The sequence below is a fragment of the Rhinatrema bivittatum genome, chromosome 4 (assembly GCF_901001135.1).
Source record: "Rhinatrema bivittatum chromosome 4, aRhiBiv1.1, whole genome shotgun sequence".
NCBI classification, from domain to species: domain Eukaryota; kingdom Metazoa; phylum Chordata; class Amphibia; order Gymnophiona; family Rhinatrematidae; genus Rhinatrema; species Rhinatrema bivittatum.
The window spans coordinates 253,243,557-253,258,088 of NC_042618.1; the positions used below are offsets into that span (position 1 = coordinate 253,243,557).

The 14,532-nt window shown below is 44.2% G+C and overlaps 1 long non-coding RNA gene across 12 annotated transcripts in view; it reads left to right on the top strand.

Annotated features, from left to right (window-relative positions):
* Positions 1-14,532, top strand: part of LOC115090657 — a 117,965-nt gene that overhangs the window by 39,551 nt on the left and 63,882 nt on the right. For 8 of the 12 annotated variants that reach the window (XR_003856456.1, XR_003856449.1, XR_003856455.1 and 5 more), the window contains one exon: positions 14,097-14,237. The exons of the other annotated variants lie outside the window; for them this stretch is intronic. This is a non-coding gene — a long non-coding RNA (uncharacterized LOC115090657). The remainder of the gene's footprint in view (positions 1-14,096; positions 14,238-14,532) is intronic. 12 annotated transcript variants of the gene reach the window in all.

Below are 14,532 nucleotides of genomic sequence, written 5' to 3' on the forward strand. Positions count from 1 at the left end.
CCATAGTACCACTTTGCCAGTTGGAAACTAGACTATTAGAGGTGAATTTTAAAAGCCTGACGTACACATTAATTAGAGGATGCGCAAACAAGTTGGGCTTGTATGTGCAAAGTGGATTTTCAAAGCCGCTGAGATACGTGCCTATCTCCCACAGCGCACACATCTCGAACGTTTTCAAACAGGGGTGAGATGTGGATGTAGTCTAGGTGGGGCATAGGCGTATTGGGGCATGAACCTAAGATGTGCGCATAAATATGTGACCCAGCGCGTTCAGAGGCCCCCTCTGCGTAACTTTATTTCTGCAATGGATGCTGGGTAAGTTAAAATTTAAAGATAAATAGGCAGATCTGTGGGGTTTTAAGGGTCGGGGTTAACTGGGGGGAATGAAGGGGGGCTAGAGGACCTACTGGGCGAACTGGGGATAAACTGGGAATGGCGTCAGCATGCGCCCCTTTTAATATCCCCTAATTTTTATGTGGTAGAAGAGGGATTTGTGTGCACATGCGCACGCCCACTGAAAATTCATACGTGCGCGCACGTATGTACATATGTTATGAAATGGCTGAGTACAGTGGCGCAGGCCGTCTTATGCGCAGAAATGTGCGCACATGCACCAGTTTGAAAATTACCATCCCTGTGATTTATGCATAAGACTTTTATTTACAGTACACTGGTTAATCTCTTTAAGATCATGAGAGGTCTTGAACGAGTAGATGTGAATCGGTTATTTACACTTTCGAATAATAGAAGGACTAGGGGGCACTCCATGAAGTTAGCAAGTAGCACATTTAAGACTAATCGGAGAAAATTATTTTTCAGTCAACGCACAATAAAGCTCTGGAATTTGTTGCCAGAGGATGTGGTTAGTGCAGTTAGTGTAGCTGGGTTCAAAAAAGGTTTGGATAAGTTCTTGGAGGAGAAGTCCATTAACTGCTATTAATCAAGTTTACTTAGGAAATAGCCACTGCTATTAATTGCATCAGTAGCATGGGATCTTCTTAGTGTTTGGGTAATTGCCAGGTTATTGTGGCCTGGTTTGGCCTCTGTTGGAAACAGGATGCTGGGCATGATGGACCCTTGGTCTGACCCAGCATGACAATTTCTTATGTACTTATGTTCTTATAAATTAAAATCTTATTTACAATGCATCAAACTAATTTCTAAAGAGCAACTAAGTGGACAATGCAAGTCTGCTCACTCTTTTCAATGAAAAAATATTAATACTTTCACATATAGCACATTCATCTGTATCCAAAGCAAATTATAAGAAGTTTCTTATGTTCAGTACATTTTACTTAATGCCAGACATATAAATAAATATAGATATAGATGGATATAGATAGATAGGCACCTTTGTTTTCAGTTTAAATTTTATATTTCCCAGGAATTTATCAATGTTTATTACAACAAAGGGAGAAATCAGTGGAAAAGAAATCACTCATTTTTCCAGGTAGGTATCATTTTTGCTCTCGCTGTAATAAATCCTGATAAATTCGTAGGAAAAATAAAATAAAAGCTGAAAATGAAGGCCCTGTATATATAAAATGTATATTCAATTGTCAGATTTGTGCAGCACGGTATACCTAAACTAAATTAATGGTTTACAAAATGGTAGTACTTTTAATTTTGCAGATTATTATAAATTTTTAAGTATTGATATTAAATTAGATTAAAATACTTTCCCTACAACACATTATGTTTTTAAACAAAACTGAACTTTTAGTGCTCCGAGTTCACAATAGATGCGGATTACTATGTGTTATACAGGAAGGGATCTTCAATAACCTTCCTGTTCTCTCTCCCTCTCTCTCTTTTCTGGCCTACTAAAGGATATCTCTGACAATAGGACTAGGAAATTCATTCAAGATGTTTCATGGTGCCTTTATTTACTTGATTAGAGATTTTATAGCTTTACTTCACAAGGGATTTCCTGCTTTCCTAGTAGATCTTTTAGTTAGGGTTTAACTGTTCTGAATATAAGGCCGTCGCGAATACAAGAAAGCCCCCCCTTGCAGCCAATAGCAGCCATCTCCCCTGCTGATCCAATTCCTGTCCCTCCCTCGCTCCTCCACCCGCTCAAGTTCCTACTCAGTTCCCACTCAATCCTCCATCCCCCTCCTTCTTCCTCACTTCACATCCCATCCAGTCACCAAATACCTGCACTCCCCCACCTAGCCCCAGAGTCCCTGCCCCCCCCCCCCCCCCCCCCATCTCACCACCACAATCGCCTCTCTCTTCCCACCCCCTAACCATGTGACACTGCCCGATCAGGCCTGGCTGGTAGGAAAGTGAGGCCCATGGCCCAGCACGGCGCAAACCTCTTGGCTATCCCTCCACGCCTCCTCTCCTTAGCCCTGGTCTGACCCAATCCAGCTGGTAGGAAAATGGAGCCGGAAGCCCAAAGCTTCTCTAACCTCTTTCTCCTCCTGCCAAAATCTTTCCCTATTGCACAATTCAAAACACCAGCTATTTGAACTGCAATGGTGCATCCTAAATTTCAACAGCTGGATTAAGCGTGCAATTCAAATAGTTGATCTGTGAAAACCAGGCAAAAAAAAAAAGGTCTGCTGGCAGGAGAAGCAGATTAGAGAAATGTGGGGCTACTGGCTTCATTTGCCTGCTGGCCGGTCCTGGTTGGTTCGGGCCACTGAGCAAAGTGTGAGAGAGATAGGTGATGGCACTGGCGGTCTATAGCCACAATTATAAGACAAAGTTTGTGGACATGGAAAATGTTCAAAGAACATTTTTTTTATAGTAACATATTCAGGCCAATATGACCTATACCAAACCCTCTGTAGAGTGTCAGTCTGAGACCCAGAACAGTTCTATGCATTATCAATCGTGTCCATGCTCAAAAATGGACTATGTGCCCTCCTCCTAAGATAATCTTCTCAACAATATTTTATTTTATTTTGAGAAAGAAAATAATGTAACCCAAAATATTTAGGGGTAAATTTTCAAAGGCTTAGTTGGGATCTATGTACATCATGTAAGGAGTTACGCGGTTAGATCAGCTGAAAGTGGATTTTCAGTCATCTAAAACTATGCACTTACTTTTAGCCACGTAGGAGTGGCATTCCAGGGACAGATTTGTGGACATGGTTGGAAACTACATATGCATATTTTTACTTTTGAAAATGCACACATGTAGTAGGAATGCCACCAGCGCATGTACATTGAACTGTCATTCAACATCACTTAAGCAAATGCCTATACTTTTAACCACGTAGCAAATTGATCTTCAAAGACAATTATAGCCTTGGCTCATTCTTTAATATGAGACAGGTGCAAGAGTTCTTGTCTACTGGGAAAGGGAATTGTCTCTCAGGTCCATGAATGGGGAAACACTCCAGTTGGTATCACAAGTAAAACAAACTACAATGGACTGGGTGCTCCCAAATACTTCTTTTACTTGAGGTAGACAGTATGTAGGTATTTTTAGCAGCAGAAGCAGTCTATTTACTATCAGTATTCCTTGCTCTTCTTCCCAAAGGGTTTCATTTCACTTTTGGGTAGCAGAACATCGGACACAAGGGGTCTCATTTTGTTTGGGGCAGAAGTGGTTTCCAGCCCACTTGGGTAGGTTCCAGCAGTGTGTTACTGCCTGGTCATCATGCCAAAACAAAGGGTTTGTCACGCCTTTCTCACTGAAGGGTGATTAAAGGTTGATCGGGAATGCATTTCTTCTGATCTAGCTTGCTCACAGATCCCATGGAAGAGTAGTTCAAGGTACCGGTGGGTCTGATCCACTGGATTACAGGTAGCTCTCCTAGTGCTAGCCCTGTTGCTCAGGGCTGCAGATGGTAAGAGGATCCTGTACAGAAGGTCAGGGAGGGTCAGGTTGTTTGTGCTGAATCTTCCAGGGGCCTCTAGATTCTTTTGGCATCCCCACAGAGGCAATAGCAGCAACTCTCAGTCCCTCTTTCATGGAGAAGTCTGGAATTTACCACAGGGGCTCTGTATACCCTCTGCTGGCTGAAACTATTGACACCTAAAGGGGTGTCATGGATTATTTCATTCTGTGTGTTACGAGAATGTGGGCCTTTACACAATGTTCAAAAGTTTGAAAATCAGTTGGATTAATGTGGGCTGAAAAATGCATCTTCATTTGAAGTGAGGTACCCTATTGATAATGCACTCTTTACTAGACATTGTAAGGGGAATTTTAGAAGCCCGGCACGCGCATTAATTAGGGGATGCACGAATAAGCCGGGCTCGCCTGTGCCAAGGAGATTTTTAAAGCTGCCCGGATACGTTTGTATCTCCTGCAGCGTGCACATCTCCAAAGTTCTCAAAAAGGGGGCGGGGCGTGGTCATGGCCTGGGAGGGTCACGGGCATTTCGGGACGGGAACCAGAGACGTGCGTGTAAATACTTCTGCTCCCCAGCGCACAAAGAGGCCCCTGCCACGTAACTTTACATCTGCTATGGATGATGGAAGCTAGAAAATAAAAGGATCGAGCCATTTCAGAGGGGTTCAAAGGGTCTGGGGGGTAACGGGGGGAGTGTAGGCTATCAAATGGGGAGGGGGAGGGTGGGAAGACCTATCGGTTAACTGGGCGAACTGGTAGACAAACCGGTAAACTGGGAATGGCGTGGATGCGTGCCTCTTTTAAAATTCCTCCAATTTACCTGGTAGAAGTGGGATTTGCGTGCATATGTGCACGCTCACATCCAATTTGGCACACGTGCACACGGCCAGACTATTTTACATCATGCGCGCGTATGTTATAAAATGGCCACGGCCCTGGGTGCGGGCCGACTATGCACACAAATATGCACCTTTGCACCAGTTTGAAAGTTACCATCCCTGCTGATAACTGATCAGAAAGAACTAGAACATTGTGATTTTTGATGGGCCCAAAATAAAAATCTTCCATGAGCATCATACACCACTGAACGTTGTACTAACAAATGGCTCCTCATGGCACTGACATATTAGAAAGTGTAGAAGTCTAGGTTTTGAGCAGTTATTTCACTTACATGTACTATATCCCTCCTTGCTCGGGTAGCGATGCCTTCATTGCTACTAGGATTGCTAACTGGCTCCACACTTTCAAGACATGATGATCCAGTTCTGGTTTTACCCCCACTGCATGCAGGGGCTTGTATTTTTGCTGTCTTAGAGAATTCAATATAGAAATCAAAACTACAAGTCCCTGCATGCAGCGGGGTAAGACCAGGTTTTCCCCTTCCTGGAAGAACACATGAAATATGAGAGGATCTGGCATCTGATTGGGCCAAGTTCCAGTCTCTCAATCAGTTTAAACAACAATTTGGGTCAAGCAGATGGTGTAGTGCAGGGCTTCCCAAACCTGTCCTGGGGACCCCCCAGCCAGTCGGGTTTTCAGGATATCCACAATTAATATACATGAGATAAATGTGCATATGCTGAGTCTCCATGGTATGCAAATGTATCTCATGCATATACATTGTGGATATCCTGAAAACCCGACTGGCTGTGGGGTCCCCAGGACAGGTTTGGGAAGCCCTGGTGCCCTGGTGTAGTGGTTCAGGCCCAGAGGCAAGGTGGGATTTTCTTTTTCCTCAGCTGGACAGGGGACCCCACAGCACAGGCCCCATCTCTGTGAACCCCCTTTGGTCCCCAGAAACCCAATAAGTAAGGATTCACTGTAAAGATATATTCAACAAAAGCAGAGCCATAGCCAGGCCATTTGTGACCTATGGCCAAGTGATAAAGTACGCTCTCACCCTGAACATACATGACATACAACAAGGCTTTAATTTTTATTTTTTACTTTGTGATTTCGTCCTGCTCCTTTGGGCTTCCAGCGCAGTCGGATCCACTAAGGAGATCCTGGAGCCATGAGACTTTATTTACAATTACCAGGATTTTTTTCCCCCTTATTTTATATCCCCTCCCAACTTATATTTATTCAAGTCATTGTGGCAGTCCTAGGCTGGGGGCCGTGCACCGACTCCCCTTGGATCCCTGCAATTCTTGTCCCCCAATCCAACCACTAGGTGTCATCTTTAGACAATGATCAGATCCCTGCAATCTTGGGCCCCCAATCCAACTACCAGGTGTCCACCTTAGGCAATGTTCATGGCTCCTTCCTTCCTGAGGGCTGTGAATATGGCCTCTGCAACATCCCCAGACTTGGCCAACCCAAGGAGCAGAAGATCTGACCCCACGATCAAACCAAACATCTTCTGCATGGCAGTGCACAGGTACTTAGCAACTGGGTCACCGGGACAACCCTAGATTAATTTTATTAAAAAAAACACTATTCTTATTTTTTTTATTTATAATCTATGTGTCCTCGGTTGCAAACATATGACCCTTCAGTCTGTATGAATGCAGTCCTTAACCTCTAATAGAACTGAGTATTAACCTTTATCCAGTTGATTAGTAATCTGTACCTTATATATATAATTAACAATGTGTTACTCAATTCTTCAAATATTTGAAGAATAGTACAACAACTAATCCATTAATACATAAAACAACATAAATAGTCCATCAAATTACAGATAATAAACCGCTCAACCCATACAACTAAAAACCTATTCATCCCCAGTTAAGCAATAAGGAGTGTGTGCTTCTAAGTCATGATGTCAACCACAGACCCTCAACAAATACAGAATAAGTGACCACAAATTAGAAATATGCCCACAAAAACTGAAGTGGAAATCCCAAGAAGCCAGATGCCCCATCTCATGCAACACCAAAGAAATAGAAACTAAAAATTATATTTACATGTACTGCTGTGGTGCCAACCAGAAAACACTGCAAAAAAAAAAAAAAAGTCACTTAGAACCAGTATGGCATTAAGCCTATGTAAGCACCTTCATTTTCAGTTTTTATTTTTCCTAGGAATTAATCAATATTTATTACCCCAAAGAACAAAAATGGGGAAAAATGACTCATCATTTATGTGGGTAAATATTGTTGTTCTTATAATAAATATTGATAAATTCCTGGGAAAAATAAAATAAAACCTGAAAACAAAGGTCTCTAGCCCTAGAGTAATGCATGTTGGGTATGAGCATGGCCCTCAGAAAGCCATAAGTAAATGGAATTAAAATTACCATATAGTAAACCTTCCATACCAAAACAGTACTAACTGCCCGCACTCAAACATTGACAACATAAGAACATAAGAAATTGCCATGCTGGGTCAGACCAAGGGTCCATCAAGCCCAGCATCCTGTTTCCAACAGAGGCCAAACCAGGCCACAAGAACCTGGCAATTACCCAAACACTAAGAAGATCCCATGCTACTGATGCAATTAATAGCAGTGGCTATTCCCTAAGTAAACTTGATTAATAACCGTTAATGGACTTCTCCTCCAAGAACTTATCCAAACGTTTTTTGAACCCAGCTACACTAAGTGCACTAAGCACATCTTCTGGCAACAAATTCCAGAGCTTTGTTGTGCGTTGAGTGAAAAAGAATTTTCTCTGATTAGTCTAAATGTGCTACTTGCTAACTTCATGGAATGCCCCCAGTCCTTCTATTATTCGAAAGTGTAAATAACCGATTCACATCTACTCGTTAAAGCCTCTCATGATCTTAAAGACCTCTATCATATCTCCCCTCAGCCGTCTCTTCTCCAAGCTGAACAGCCCTAACCTCTTCACTTTTCCTCATAGGGGAGCTGTTCCATCCCCTTTATCATTTTGCTTGCCCTTCTCTGTATCTTCTCCATCGCAACTATATCTTTTTGAGATGCAGCGACCAGAATTGTACACAGTATTCAAGGTGCGGTCTCACCATGGAGCGATACAGAGGCATTATGACATTTTCCGTTTTATTAACCATTCCCTTCCTAATAATTCCTAACATTCTGTTTGCTTTTTTGACTGTTGCAGCACACTGAGTAGACGATTTTAAAGTATTATCCACTATGATGCCTGTTGCGACAGCCAGTCTCAGACGGCTTCGACCTCTGACCCTCACCTTTCTTCATTCTCTCTCCTCAAGCCTTGGGTAGATGGCTGCTGCCGCGTCTTCATGCCGCTCTCTCCGGCGTCTCCAGAACGACAATAGCGACGGTGTTTGCCATGGATTTCCTGAGGGCCTATTAGGGTGCGCGTGCACATGCCACCCACTTCTTTATCTACGTCATGGCGAGAACCTCAGGGGCTTCCCCTCTGAGTGACGGCATGCCATCTGGGTATTTAGCCTTCGCTTCGTTTGCTAACAAATCGAGTTAGCAAGGACTTGTCTCGTACCAGTCTAAGCTGCTGTGCCGCTCCCAGCTGCCGCTGGAATCTCTCTACCCTTTGGGGGTCAACTCTAACCTGGGTATCCGCTCCTTGAGGGCCCTTGTGCTTTCTTTCAGGTACCTATCTGGGATACCGGGTACTCGCTCTTCGAGGGCCTGCCCTCTCTACCTTGGTGCCTACAGCTCTACTATTTCTGCCTGCCAGGATTTTCATCAATACAGCTGTCTCCTTCAGTGAGTAACTTAACTTTCTCAGCTTTTGTCATCTACAGCTTCAGCGCTGGGTGTCTACTTCCGGGCTCTCTCTTCCACTCTGCGCTGCTTACCATCTACACGAACGTGGGACTGGTCTCCTCTCCCAAGGACCCCTGGACTACCTACTGGGTTACCTCACTGCTGCCACCCCTGGGCAGTACCACCAAGCTGTATAATAAATACGAATTCACTGTGTTTCCGTGTATTGAGTCTAGCCTAGTACTGCAGTTCCTCATGGGGCTCCTTCCCGTGGGAGTGGCCATCACTGCAGTACCCAAGAATCCACTCCAATACCTCAAAACCCTAACAATGCCTAGATCTTTTTCCTGGGTGGTTGCTCCTAATATGGAACCTAACATCGTGTAACTACAGCAAGGGTTATTTTTCCCTATATGCAATACCTTGCACTTGTCCACATTAAATTTCATCTGCCATTTGGATGTCCAAACTTCCAGTCTTGCAAGATCCTCCTGTAATGTATCACAATCCGCTTGTGATTTAATTACTCTGAATAATTTTGTATCATCCGCAAATTTGATAACCTCACTCGTCGTATTCCTTTCCAAATCATTTATATATATATTGAAAAGTACCGGTCCAAGTACAGATCCCTGAGGCACTCCACTGTTTACTCTTTTCCACTGAGAAAATTGACCATTTAAGCCTACTCTCTGTTTCCTGTCTTTTAACCAGTTTGTAATCCATGAAAGGCAAAACTGCAAATATTATACCAGAACCAGAAATACCAGTACTCCTTCTATTAGGAAAACATAGAAACAATACAGAGAAAAACTGAACTGAAAACTGAAGCAAGACATACTATGTATGTAGTGCAACAATAGAAAAATAGAAACATCACCATTCCTCATAAAACATCAATCAATAACATCAGAAAATATAAAACATCAATCATAATAGTACAATCATGCTAATAAAAAGAATAAATATTTCAAAACAGCTGACAAAATATCCAATAATTAAAAACTCGTATAAAAAACTTTTCCAAATGCCCATAAAATATTTCAAAACAGCAGATGCCTCAAATAACATCCAAGAATTGTAATGAATAAGGATAAGAAAAATTCCCCTGCTTCTCATACCTGGGAACTTTTGATTTCCAAATGCCTTGAGATTGTCATCGAATAGCAGGGAGAGGGAAGGGGGGAGGAGATTGTTGAACACAATTATTCTCTCTCTTTCTCACATGCTCAATCATTCACATACACACACATGTTCATTTGCTCTCTCTCTCTTAATCATCACACATACACACACACACACACACACACACACTCACTCAGTCTGTCATACACAGATAAGTTCATTTGCTCTCGCAATCGTACACATATGCTTGTTCACACGCTCTCTCTCTCTATCAAACACATATATGTTTGTTTGTGCTCTCTCTCAAATCATACACATACACGCTCGTTTGCTACCTCAATCATATTCACACACATATGCTGTCTCTATCATATATACACACGCATGCTTGTTTGCTCTCTCTCACTCATACACACACACACACTTGTTCATGCTCTCCTGTCATACACACACACTTGTTTGTTATCTCTATGACAAACATAGACATGCTTGTTTGTGCTCTCTCTCAATCATACACACATGCTCATTCACCCTCTCTCTGAATCACACACACACACACACACATACACTTGTTCGCTCTCTCTCAATCATATATACAGAAACATATGCTCTTTCACTTGTATCTCCTGTAAATGCACAGGGGGCAGCAGCAGCAGCCGCCGCCTCTTTCTTCAGCTACCATGGTCTACCAGATTGTTCTAGACTCCAAGCAGTGTTGCTTCTGTTCCTGAGTGGGGGGGGGGGGGGGGTCTTCTTCAGGCCTATGGCTGCGATGCTCCTTACTGTGGTGAGGGAGGTGGGAGGAGAATGGAGGCCGATGATTCTTGTGGCCCCTCGGCTGTGCTGCTCTTGACTGCTGCCAGGCTGGAAGAAGGCCGGGGGGGGGGGGGGGGCCCGATATTTCTAGCAGCCCTTCAGCCATGCTGCCCCTCACTGGGGGGAAAGAGGAGGAGGCCACTGCTTCCTGCAGCGCACGGCCATGCTTCTCACTGCTAGAGGGGAACTGAAAGGAGGCCATTGCATTTGGCGGTCCCGCAGCCACCCTGCTCCTCACTACAAACGCTTATTTTTAAGGCCCACTGCTCCATGGACGGAGGGGGTGGGGGCGGGGACCATGTAGGCTACATATGAGCTGGATGGCAGTGTTAGTGCAGATTTGTCTGGATTTGCCCTCTCCCCCCACTGCCTTTAAGGAGGGCCCTGAAAGGAGAAGGGCCACATGAATAGGCGCAGCTGCTCTTCTCTTCCCCCGCGCTAAGTTCGTAAGAGTAAGGCCTGTATCAGGTAGTGGGGAAATGCCTCTTCAGGCTCAGTGGGAGGGAGCAGTGGCATCCCCCCCAACCGGTAGCTGGCGCCTATGGCCAAGGCCATGTCGGCCATAGGCTAGCAACAGCTTTGTACAAAGGAAACTTATTTTCTGGGGTTATCGACAGAGATTACAATTGAATTTAGAATATCCATTTGGGTTTCAGAGGTTCACAAGTTTCTACTGTCAGGTGGTAACATCAACAGTTTCAAACGTAATAGATTGATTCATTTTGCCATTCTCAACTTTAACTTCTGCAACAGTTTTACATACAATGTTACCAGTATCTCTTCTCCCATTACTCCATGCCATCCCTTAAGATAACCACAAAACAATTTCTCTTACTGATGTACCTTAATATTTTCTCCAGACATACAGATACACTCCTATTACCACCCTGGAGTCTCCTCTCTTCTCAGGACAGCTCCAGCAGTATTTCTTCAAACCTTGGTAAGGGTTTTCTCCCAAATCCAAGACTCTACTCAAACACCCCTTTCTCTGGTCTTCCACTGCCGGTCAGACCTTCCCCATTTCTCCTTTACTGGGACCCTGAACGAGTCCCTTGGGTTATTTCCCCATGAGAGAAAATATCTTCCAGCCTCAGGCCTTTCCTCTGGAGGGGGGAATGCCTTTTCATAGCCCTCTCCCATTGGAAAGGCATTCTGGGGCACCCCACTCTCAAAGTGGGTTCCCTCCCACCAAATCTTGAATTCCGAATTTTATACTGTGGAGCACTTCCTTTACAGGACCTCTCTCTCCTCATCCTTTTTAAAGGAGACATTTCCTTTATAGTCTGTTAAATGCTCTTCAAACATTTTACTCAATACACAAGCATTTTTTCATTCATTATGCCATCTAATGACTATTCGGGATACCATGCCTTTTATAGCAGTGACTTAGCTGTAACTGATAGCTTCTGCTCTGCTCTCCTATAGTACATCCATACCCTCTTCTTTCCACAAGTTTAACAGTAGTGCACAAGTGGAGGTTAAGTAGTCTGTCTCTCTCTCTCTCTCTCACACACACTCACACATACCCACACCCACACTCTCTCTCTCACATACATATGCTGTCACAGACACACATACACACACACATGCATGCTCTCTTTCACACACATTCTCACACACACAGACACACACACTCTCACACAAACATGCACTCTCTTACACATACATAAATCTCCGACTCACACACATGTGCCCTCTCTCTCACATTCACACACTCCCCTGCTCTCTCTGACATTTGTACACATGCTTACACACATGCTGTTTCTCACATCCTCACTCACACACACACACACATAGTCCTTCTTTCAGTTTTCCTCCCTCTTGAAGCAGCAGCAGTCTCCGCTTTCAACCCCCACAGCCAACAGGGTGGCCTTCTTTGGGCCATGGGAGCCGACTCAGCTTTGATTTTGTGCTTCTTTCTGCAGGGCAGGCTGTGCTGCTTCTTCTCCTTAGGCCCTGCCAATCACACTGCTAATTCTGGCTAGGCCTCATCACGACTCCTGCTAAAGCCCCCTTGTTGATGCTGCTAATTCAGGCTGGGCTGAGCCATTTCTTCTACTAAGGCAGCATGTCCCTGTCAGAATTAGCAGCATGGCCCAACAGTAGCAACAAGCAACATCTTTCCTTCTACACCAGGAGAATTATAGCGCCCTTCAGGTTATAGACCAGTGAAGCAGTGAAAAAGGACCCAAACACACACCAAGGTTAAATCCACAAGGAAGAAGTGTGCTTAATGAAAACTTAAATTCATCTGCAGACAAGAATGCCTTAATAAAGAATACATTTATTAGTGTTCATTAAGTCAGGCAGGCAGGCAGTCATAATAACCATTCAAAAATGACAAATCATAGTTCATTCACAAGAATAGCAGCATCGGTCCCCCAGCACAGAGTCTGCATTGGGAGGGACAAAAATAGACTGCGCGGGTCTTCAAAGCAATGGTATATGTATCTCACAGCAACAGTTATTTAAAGATTACATGTAACATTGCTTTGAAGACCCGTGCAGTCTATTTTTGTCCCTCCCAATGCAACTTCTGCATTTATAATCAAGAAACTTACTTGAACCCAAGTTCATATACAGACTTTTGTTTACAACTATAACAACTGTGCAAGTTAGCCCAGAAGTACAGGATTTCTAATTTGTCATTCATTTTACTTTGATATGAACTATCAGTAAAGTTATGTTGGAACTAGCATGCTTGTTACTTGATCCCTTCGGAGACTGATAGAAAACACCCAGGTCTTTGGAAAGTAATCTTCCCGACAGAGAATCCTAGAAGAGAGTGAGGCTTATGGAAGGTATGAGAGGTGAGGACATCTTAAACCCTTGAAAGTTGAGTGGCCTTGGACTCTTTAAGTGAGGATCACAGCCCAGGGGTTACATATAGATGCCCAGTGTGAGACCATATAAGTGGTCTTAAGCTTCAGGAGGGCTGGAGAACAGCAGATTCTGGACTCCAACCTTTTCTTCATAGAGAAGTGCTTTATCTACAGTACAGAAAATAATAACAAAAGCAGGCAGCTTACCTCAGCAGCATAATTCAAACATTAAAGCACTCATGGTTAGGATAGACATAGCAGGAACTGCTTTCTCCTCTCCCCAAGCCCTCTATTCCTCCATAGTCCTAAGCCTTTATTCCTCTCCCTAAAGGAAATACCTTACCACCAGGATTCCCTGGTGGATCTGGCTAAGTGCCTGATCCAGGACTTTTAAGGGAGTCTTAACATTTACATACCCTCACCCTCAGCTTGACTGGTCAGTTTGAGCACTTGCCTCTACCTGGGCTGTCTCCCGGGGAAGTGGAACTGTTGTTCCTATTTTCCTTTCCCACCCTTATCTGGGACTGACTATTCCTTTTCTCAATAAAGGGTAGGGTCAGAGAAGGGATCCCTAAGCCAGAGGGTACCTTCCCCTCTAGCATCTGTATGTGGCTCCAGCCATACTCAAGGAACCCAATTTTAAGTGGGGTTCAAATACCTTTTCCAGGGTTACTCTCCCACTTCCTTTCCTGGGGAATCAGTTACGGGTTCCTGGAACGTCCACAGTTCCCTCTGTTTTCATGTCACCTGGCAGTGAAGTCCCTGGCATGCTTTTTCCCAGTCAAGCATGCCACTTTTCCTTTTGTCTTTAGTGTACCTTTGCTATAGCAATGTCTAAATATTGAGCCCTATTGGGTTTTCTTCTTTGGCATTGTCTTCATGATCTGAGTCTCTTTGGCTCCCTTAGGTATTTCTCATCTTCCAGTGGAGAAGCTTCCAGAAGACAGTAATGTTTGGCTGGCTGCAGGATCACTCTGCATCCAGCTGCACACACCATGGGATGCTGCTGGCCCCTTCCCGACACCATGCTCCTCTGACGCTGATGCAGGTAGGACACTGCCATATTGTTCCTGCCCTGGACCTTCTAGGTGTGTGCGTGCATGCCACATGATGCATTTTAGAGGCTCCCATGGCAGAAACTGTCCTCTGGTGCTCACCTATGATGTCAGCCAGCCTGGGTGACTTAAGGAACAACTGTGCAGGAATTCAAAGCCTCAGCAACAGGTCCTCCTGCCTTGCACTGCATATTGCTACCTCTCTGTGCCTTGTTGCCCTGCTTTGCCTTGATGTCATGTCCAGTCCTGCTGTTCTGCATTGCCTTGTTGCCCTGTCATACCTCCTTG